General features: G+C 50.3%; 1 protein-coding gene and 1 long non-coding RNA gene across 3 annotated transcripts in view; one reads left to right on the top strand and one right to left on the bottom strand.

The window, feature by feature from the left end:
• Positions 1-1,702: 1,702 nt before the first annotated feature.
• Positions 1,703-3,240, bottom strand: LOC116217056. Its single transcript, XR_004160963.1, has 2 exons — positions 2,936-3,240; positions 1,703-2,011 (listed from the first exon to the last, which is right to left on the bottom strand). It is a non-coding gene; the product is annotated as an uncharacterized LOC116217056 (long non-coding RNA).
• A 5,015-nt stretch (positions 3,241-8,255) lies between these two features.
• MASP1 (mannan binding lectin serine peptidase 1) overlaps positions 8,256-8,603 on the top strand; it is a 17,687-nt gene continuing 17,339 nt past the window's right edge. Inside the window, exon 1 of one of the 2 annotated variants that reach the window (XM_031555049.1) lies at positions 8,256-8,400. The gene's annotated coding sequence lies outside the window, so the exon portion shown is untranslated. The remainder of the gene's footprint in view (positions 8,401-8,603) is intronic. The other variant, XM_010716761.3, reaches the window with a different exon arrangement.

The following is an 8,603-nucleotide window of genomic DNA, read 5'->3' on the forward strand; positions in this document are numbered from 1 at the left end:
TTTAACAGCATAATGGATGTATGTACATAAAAGTTCTGATTCAAACACTTTCATTAGATTTAGTCACTGACTACCAATACAAAATGATGGTGGCACCAATTCCTCCTCAGCCTGAGTGACTAATTGTGACACAGAGGCAATTAGGCTTGGTTAAATGATCCGTGTCCCTTCAAAATAATGGTCTGTCAAAATGCATTCGCCCAAAATAATCCAGGATTGACTTAACGATCAAAATATCTATTTCTTCAAAATTAATATTAAGGGGAAAAAAAACATAACTCCTTGTTTCTCTGCCGTGCAGCCGCAAACTGAAAGGGCTTTGCAGGGGAGGATGGGTGCCTCGAAGAGATCAGAGCCAGCACTGAGATGGGTGCTGTTGGAGGGCAGCTGGGCAAAGCTGGATGGCACTCTAGCCTTTTGCAAGCCTCCTTCCAAAATTTCCAGGACAGGAATAGAGAAAGGTAGAATGGGGTAGGGTCATGCCACCAGCAGGGATACCCAGGAGATAGGAGCTGAGCTTCTCCAAGGCTCATCCAGCAGATCCCAGAGCATCCTGTGCTTCCCCAGCCAGTATCCCGACTCAGAGTTAATGAGCGCCAACCCTCAAAGTCCTTACCTAGTTATCTGCCTCCACTGGGAGATTCTGCTAATGAAGCGTGGTGCATTAACTGGAATAGTATAGACGTCCCTCATGAGCAAACCCTAGGAATGCACTCCCTGTCCTCGTTGCCCCATCACACCCCAAGGCAGGGTAGAGCAGGGCACCCACCTCCCTGCACCCCAGCCGTAACGCCCCAACAGCTCTGCTCACTTCTATCGCACCCCCACATATTCATAGAATCAGTAAGGTTGGAAAAGACCTCTGAGACCATCTAGTCCAACCACCCACCCTGTCGCTGTCTCTGTACCCCAGTGCTGGCAGTGAGAAGGTGCCATAGTGCCACCAAAGCACAGCTCTGCACTGACATCCCACTTGTTCGCTCTCCTGCTATGGACGGCAGAGCCCATGGTTCGACAGGTGCTGCCCTGAGTGGATTCTTGCACGCTTAATGCTTGGGGGTTCTCCTGAGCCTTTGAGTCTTCCTCCTCCCACTTTCACAGAACTTTGGGGCTCTTGCAGGGTAGCCTGGGCTGAAATAGGTCAATCAGCTTGAAGCTTACAGGAGCTAGGGTGAGAAACAAGGGATCCCACAAAGGAAACAGAAAGTTTCACTGCTACTTCCCTAAATACTGGTCTAACTTACATGATTTCCTCCTCTATGCACTGCTTAATGTGCACAGGGGAGAGGGTCTAGGGGGAGATGAGCCTCGTGTTTGTATGCTCGATGATGTCCATGGTAGAAGAGAGTGGAGCTGATGATGCCATAGGTCTGTAGCCCAGAGGCCTCGGTGCGCAGTCAGTAATGACAGAAATAGCAGCTTACTACTGGGGGAAATTTTTCTCCAAACTGTCATATCATCCATGACTGTCTGGGCTGATCTGCAACAGCAGGCTATAAAACACCTCCAAGGAGACGTGGGATATAAAAGCACAATCCTCCACTGGAAAGCTAAAAATCATTGATCCTTTAGAGATAGCAGTTTGTTCGCGTTAGCTGTAATAGTGTGTGATAATCTCCTTCCCTGCAGCATCCCCTCTGCGTTGCAAGGAGATAAATGACTTGTATCACCCATTTTCCAGAGGAGAAAACCAGCCTTATACTACAGCTCCAGCTAAACCTCTCCAATGGTTTTATTTCTTGGACTAAATGGATTGATGTGGCCATTCAAATTCAAGGTGTTTTTTTTGCAAGATATACTTAAGTTCAAGGATTCCTGCTTCAATGGACAGTGGCTTCACCCTCGATCCTTGGAGCTCGCTCCACATCTGGGGCTCCTGGAGGCTCCCATCTCTCAGCAAGATGAACCAGAAGGCTGGAGGCAGGCAGGAAGGTGTTAAGTCTCCTGTGCTGCACCAATTCTCCCCCTCCTGCAGTGGGGACTTCATCCTTTATTTATGGGATGGCCTCCTCTACATAGAAGACATTTAAATTTTTCAGCAAGGTCCATGTCCCATCACCCAGGGCAGTTTAAATATTCACTCATTTCATCACGCACAGACATCGGCACAGGCAGCAGGAGGAGGATGGTAATTATAGCAGAAAAGGATGAAAAGGAGAAAAAAAAATCAGTTCTGCAATGATTATTATTCCCTATGTAAAATAGAATGATGTATATTTTACAAGATGAGAATTATCCGCCTGTTGCGCCACTCAGCCCTACCCGCACACGGAACAGAAACAGTAAAAGGGCTTTTCATTAAGGTGTTGTCCCAGCCAAGGCACATTGCTGCTGGAAACAGCCACCGAATGGCAGGAAGCCCCATGTAGCACTCAGCTGCTTTGGAGCACCATGTGCCCAATAATGACTGATTGCTCATGGTGAGTGTGCTCAAGGGCTGAAGATTGCTGGCACAGAAGTTTCCAGACAGAGCTGTGAAATGGATTGCTCCTTTGTGGGGTCATGGAGTCCGGCTTCTAAGGGCTCTGACTTTCAAATAACTCCAGAACTGAGCTATGAGACATTGAGAGAGTCATTGGCATCCATGGGAAGAGATGATTTGGGAGGAGGGAGAGGTAGTGCTGAGTGCAGAAGAGCTGGTCATTGCCTTGCTAGCCAAGGATCCTGGACCATTTTGCTGGGTTTGATTGAATGGCTTATTGCTGTTGCAGGAGAAGGGGAAAACTTGTTGAGCTAGCCAATACTGGAAGGAAGAGCATGTCTGATCAAAAGGAACAGTGAGCAATGCATGTGGTCCCATCCCTCCTCATTGCTGGGAACCAAGTCATGGAGAGACAGTGCCTTGTTCATGGTCACCCAGGGATGATGCTGCTCCCATTTCACAGACCTCACCTGGGAAACCCCACTGGTTTTCTTTCTTTTCCTGGCCACCCACCTCCATCCACTGGTCAGATGTTATCTGCCCACCCCTCCAAGTCAATGGCTGCACTGGAATCTGCAGGGAGTCACTGAGCTCCATGGACAACGGTTCCCTAGCAGCACAGCAGAGAGGTGGCATGGAAGTCCCCAGTCTTAGAACACCACAGCACTGGAAGAGGAGGAGATGCCCCTGGGACACTCACCTGTTTTCTTCTGCTTGTGGGAAGCTCTCTAATTGCACCAGACTGTTTGCCTGAAAAGGGTGTAATTAAAAGTGAATGGCTCCAGGTCCTTTCTCATCATGCATATTAAAGAAAGGTAAACACTACATCAATATTCATTTAAACAGAAACAGAAAACGAAAGGCAGGACTCAATCCTGGCTGTCACTTCCAAATTTTGTAACTGTAATTTTGCAGCGAGTGAAAATAATAATTATTATTATAATGACCTTGGAATAGCGCAGCTGGGACATGCTGGAATCAACAGCCACCATCAACAACCACCCCTTGGCATCCTTCCACAGCATCTTGTCCCCAGAATCAGTGCTTCACGGAGAGGCGTAGGACACTCTAGGGCTATGCCCACGTCCCACCTGCCTACAGCTCACCTTTGCCTACCAAACTGATGCACAGGTATTGGAATAGTCACTCCACAGACATCCAGATCTAACCAGATGTTAATTACAGCTTTGCTCCAGTGCTGCTGTGGGTGACCCAACCCTACCGAGTGGGCCAACCCCACACCCTCACACTCCTGTTGCATATTTGGCTCACTTGGAAATGAATCCAACTCACATTTTCTGTTCTTCTCCATCTCCGGTTCCATCTTTGCCTCCTCTTCTCTTCTTTGCAGTGGTAAAACATGGAGCAGGACCAACAAGAGCAGCTGCTGCAAGCAGTGGAGCTGCACGATCCTCCAGTCTCTGGCTGAAGCTGCTGGAGTCTCACCAGAGCCCTGTTTGTGTGGGTTTGGCATCTTTATCACTGTTTATAGCAGGGAAGCACACGGCATCTTCACCCACGTACACTGTCTATAGATAACAGCTCATCCACAGCACGTGGCACAAACCAGCCTTGCCCCAGGGAGCCCAGGCTGGGAGCTGAGCAAAGGCTCAGCCCCCGCTAGCATTATGCAGATACCATTAAAGATATAATGGACATCGTTGCCTTGCAAGATAACCCCATTTGCCCAGACCAACTTACATCCTCCTGCTGGAGGAGCCAGCTGTCCCCACCCACGTCACAGCTGTGGGCTCTGCTAAGGACCACACTTCGCCCAGCTTGCATCCCTTGGCTTTCCAAGCAGCTGCCATGACAGAAATTGTGGAGGAGGGAAAAAGAGAGCATACAGACCAAGAATGAAGAAAGGATCACTATCAACTCCTGTGTTCAGATACCCCTCCAAGAGCTGCCTCTAGAAAGGATAATGCAGATGTTGCTCTTCGCAAATATAGCTCAGGGCACTGTTTCTCTCTGCCCAGTGCTGCCCTCACAACAGACAGTCATCTCGTTCCCAAAAGCATGACTTACACTCAGCTGAGCCTGAGTCCTGGAGGGGCTGGTTGGGGCGTGAGAGAAAGCTGAAACGTGACTTGAATGGCATTGTATACACGGCTGTGAGTAAAAGCACAAACCACAATAGACTCTGAAGATAACGAATGGCCCATGACTGGGTCTCATAAATGCAGGCGGGTTGTTAAAATCCTGTCTCCAGTATGTGATCCATCAGCTGCGCTCCCCTCCAGCCCACAGCACGCATTGCGCACTGCCTGCTGCACTCAGACTCTCTGCACACCTCCAACGACAGGCGGCTGGTGGTTAACAGGTTGTTAATGAGAACAGAGCTGGTGTTTGTCAATAACACTCCATCACCAGACCATGGAGCCCTTATGAAGTATGAGTGCCCCGGGCTGCTCTGCGGCAATGCAGGCAAACAGCTCACCCTCCTTGGCCAATCAATTTGGGGACACCAGCATCTGTGGCCAAAGGACTTCTCTCAGACACCTTCTTCTTGCAGACTCCCCATGTCTCAGTTTAAATAAGATTTTTGCATGCCTGTGACCAGCATGGCATTTTCTAGTCTTTTCTTGGTGCATGGGATAAATGCATAAAAAGAAGCATGGAGATGTGGCACTGAGGAACACGGGTTAGTGAGCACAGTGGTAATGGGTTATTGGTTGGACTTGATGGTCTTAGAGGTCTTTTCCAACCTGAATGATTTTATGAGCTTCCCCTGAGGGGACTTGGAAGGGTCTGCTGGCTCCATGAGAAAGTAGATATCCATCTTCTCTAGTAGCAGAAGCCTGATAGGAGAAAGAGGCTGAGTTTAGGGCAGAGAGTTCTATGGCCAGAACAGGGCCTGCAGCTCCAAATGCTGTGAGTGCTGAGTAAGTGGGCAGCGGTTGGTGCTGTCAGAACCATCCTTAGCAATGACTCATGCCATGGTTTCACATCAACCAGCTTCAGGTAAGCCAAGCCTTTGAAAACCAAAAGAAAAAAAAAAAAGAAAAAAGAAAGAGGGAAATAATGCTTTGAGTTTTTCTGCATCATTCTTTTTCTTCTTTCTTCCTTTTTTTCCTTCTTCTTTTTCCCTTGGAAAGCAAGGTCCTGCAAACTAACTGTTGATTGAGCTCAGCTGGCTCGCATTATCTGTGCTCAGGAGCGAGGCACAGCATGCAGTCCCCTCCACTGCCGCAGGTTTGCTATCAACCCCTGCCACCTGTGTAATCACTTCAGTCACGCCAGGCTCTGCCCCCGCTGCAATTTCACAGCTGCTCGGTCAGGGAGAAATCTGGGCGATTTGGGCTTGTCTGAGAGCATTACAATAGCATGCCAACGTTTAAAGGGACACCGGAGTGCATGGAGAAGGGTGGGCATGGTGGATAATCATAGGGCTCCTGTAGGGCTGGAGCTCCTGATGGATCCTCATAGGGTTCAGTGATCCCCACATTGGAGCTCTTGAATGAGCTTAGACAAGGAAAGAGTGCTGAACTTGGACACCTGGGGATGGCAAATTTCTTGACGTGAGCAACCCAGGACTAAGAAAGGCTGAGGGGATCAGGCTGTGAGGAAGGACTGTAGACTTCAAGACTGCCCCAGCTTTCTTTTCTCTGCAGGTAAAAAAAGTCTCACTGGCTTTTTCTCTCAAAGATGTGCCAGGGATGCTCTGTTCTCATGCCTGTCCTTCAGCAGTGGTACAGGCACAGCCAAGCTCATAACCTGTCACACTCCAGCACCTCAAACCTCACGCTCTCCAAAGCATTTAGGGGCTTCCTTTCCAGCAAAATGCAAAGAATCAAAGTACCCATCAGAGTCAGGTTAAGCACCAGTACAGGCACAGCTCTGGGAGCTGTCAGGACCTGCTGAGGAAAAAGGAAGAAAGCTCAATATTTCCATCCACAGCGTTATGGATCTGATTTTCTCTCGCAGCCGAGTGAAGCATTGATTTATAGCAAGCAGCCACTGGGCTGTGCTGATAGCACAGAATATATTTTAGGTCCCCTCTACAGACGCCGCATGGGTGCAGCAATCGGCAAGGAGCCGTGGCACGACCCTCCCGCAGGACGTGGCAGCAGGAGGGTCGCAGCTCCGCCGTCCCCAAGAGCCCCTCAGGAGTTGGGTGTCGCGCAGCTCTCTGTCCCCAAAGCGGTCCATGTGCCACCTAGCGGCACGTGGGCTGCCTCCCCTCGCTCCTTCCTCCGCGTTCTCCGCTCCTTTCCCCATCCCCGTGCATCCTCCTCCTGTCTCCATCTCGCTGTCTCTCCTTTTTCCCCGTTGTCACATGTTCTTTTTTTTTTCGATGTCCGCACATCCTTCTTCCCCTCCCCCTCACTTCTGGGCTGAGGACACCTCCACCTCATGTGGACTGTCTCATGCGGACAGCATAGCGTGGAGCAGGACATAAGGACAGGGGACAGCAAAGACCCAAGGAGCAGCCTCATCCCACGCTCACGAAGCAGGGAGATTGTTCTGCAGGACGCCTGTGGGTTCCCATTGTCACCGCCTTGCTTTGCCTGCCCCAGAGGTGCCCCCAGGGGAGGGGTCTCTGCCTCCATAGCGCTGGGGCTGCAGAGAGACCCCCGCATCAGGGGGATGCGTGCCCCCAAGGATGCTTTTGGTGGGACTCCGCCAGCAGGGAGAGCCACGAGGGGGCTCCAGGAGTCCGTCTGAACCGGCGGAGAGATGCAGGGAGCTCACGTCTCCTGTGGGATGGAGGAGAGATGCTGCGAGTAGAACGGGCAGTGCTCGTGGGAGGGATGTTCGCAGCACCCGGGCCATCAGCTGGGAGGGCTGCTCACGGGGTCACTGCAGGCTTAAAGCTGCTCCTGAGTTACAGGAGCTGTTCCAAAAAGCTATAGAAGCTGTCACGGAGGAAAAATGAGTGTGCAGAAGGCCCACTCTGCAGAACTGGCAAGGAAAAAATAGATTGTGATGTGTTCAGACAAGAGCACACTTCCCTGCAAAAAATAAAGCCCTACACTTGACACATTGCAGAGATATTAATTAGTTTGATCAGCTTGCCTGGGTGTGTTAACTTGAGCGAGAGCTGGTGTTTGTACAGCAATGAGCTGTTAGAACTTCCCAAATAGAGACACAAATAATGGCAGGCTGAGCTCTCTGCTTTGCTCAGAGCTCTCTACTACTTTTTGAGTGCTTTTCTGTTCATACCTTTCTATTTTACTCAACTGAGTCTCCTAAGCACCCAGTGCAGAAGCAGTGACCCACGAGAGCGAGAGAAGCATTTTCTGCACCGAAAGTCAAGGAACTGTCAGCCCCAGGAGCACAAAGGCAAGAAACGGAAAATCTCTCTATTTCCCCCTTGGACCTCTTCCCTCCCATTGCTGGAGGGGCTACAGGGCTGGGGGACTGGGATTTCCATTGCATTTGTAACGGCAGAGACTGGAGGGCTGGGAGGTGGCAGAGTGGTGCCCCCAGATCTCCTTCAGTCTCCTATTTGTGTGTGCCTTGTAATGCACTGTGTATATGCCCGTGCTGGCCAGGGGATGTCTGTGGGGTTTACATTAACCAGCTCAAGCTGAAGCTGGTCAACAGCTTCAACCACTCTTCAAGTTTGGCTCTTTATGTCCTGAAGCGTGTCATTCCTGGACAAGGGGTTGGGGCTCCTGGTGCAGAAAATGAAAAAGAAAATCCTATTTCTTTGTGGCAGTGTGCGGGTCTTTGCCTTGCAGCGCAGAGCCGGGCTCCGAGCCTGCAGCTCTGGAGTGCAAAGTTATTGCCCTGAGCAGAGTCCGCATCCGACGCTGCTCTTTAGCCCGGGGACAAAGTGCTGACCCCAGCAATCCCCGAGCTTTGCGGGAACTGCAAATCCGAGCTCTGAGCTCCCAGCTTTGACTCCGACTGCTGCAAACAGAAAGTTTCCTGGAAGCCGGACTGCGCTCCCAAACAGAGAAGCTGAAATCGGGACCTGAGCGCTGATCCTGGCTACAGCTCCATCCCCACAGCCCTTCAGCACCGCACAGGTTTTTTTTATTTTTCACACGTTCTTGCCTTCTGTTTTTGCTGGAAGCTCCATTGCTATTGAGAGGCAAATTTTTGCCATCTGGCAAGGCAGCCTGGAGAGGAACAAGAGAGAGAGTAAAAAAAACAACACAATGTGCATGAGCACACACACATACACACACAAAACTCTGGAGACTGGGGAAGGCAAAAACTTGAGGAGAGG

Source organism: Meleagris gallopavo, chromosome 11, assembly GCF_000146605.3.
Source record: "Meleagris gallopavo isolate NT-WF06-2002-E0010 breed Aviagen turkey brand Nicholas breeding stock chromosome 11, Turkey_5.1, whole genome shotgun sequence".
NCBI lineage: Eukaryota > Metazoa > Chordata > Aves > Galliformes > Phasianidae > Meleagris > Meleagris gallopavo.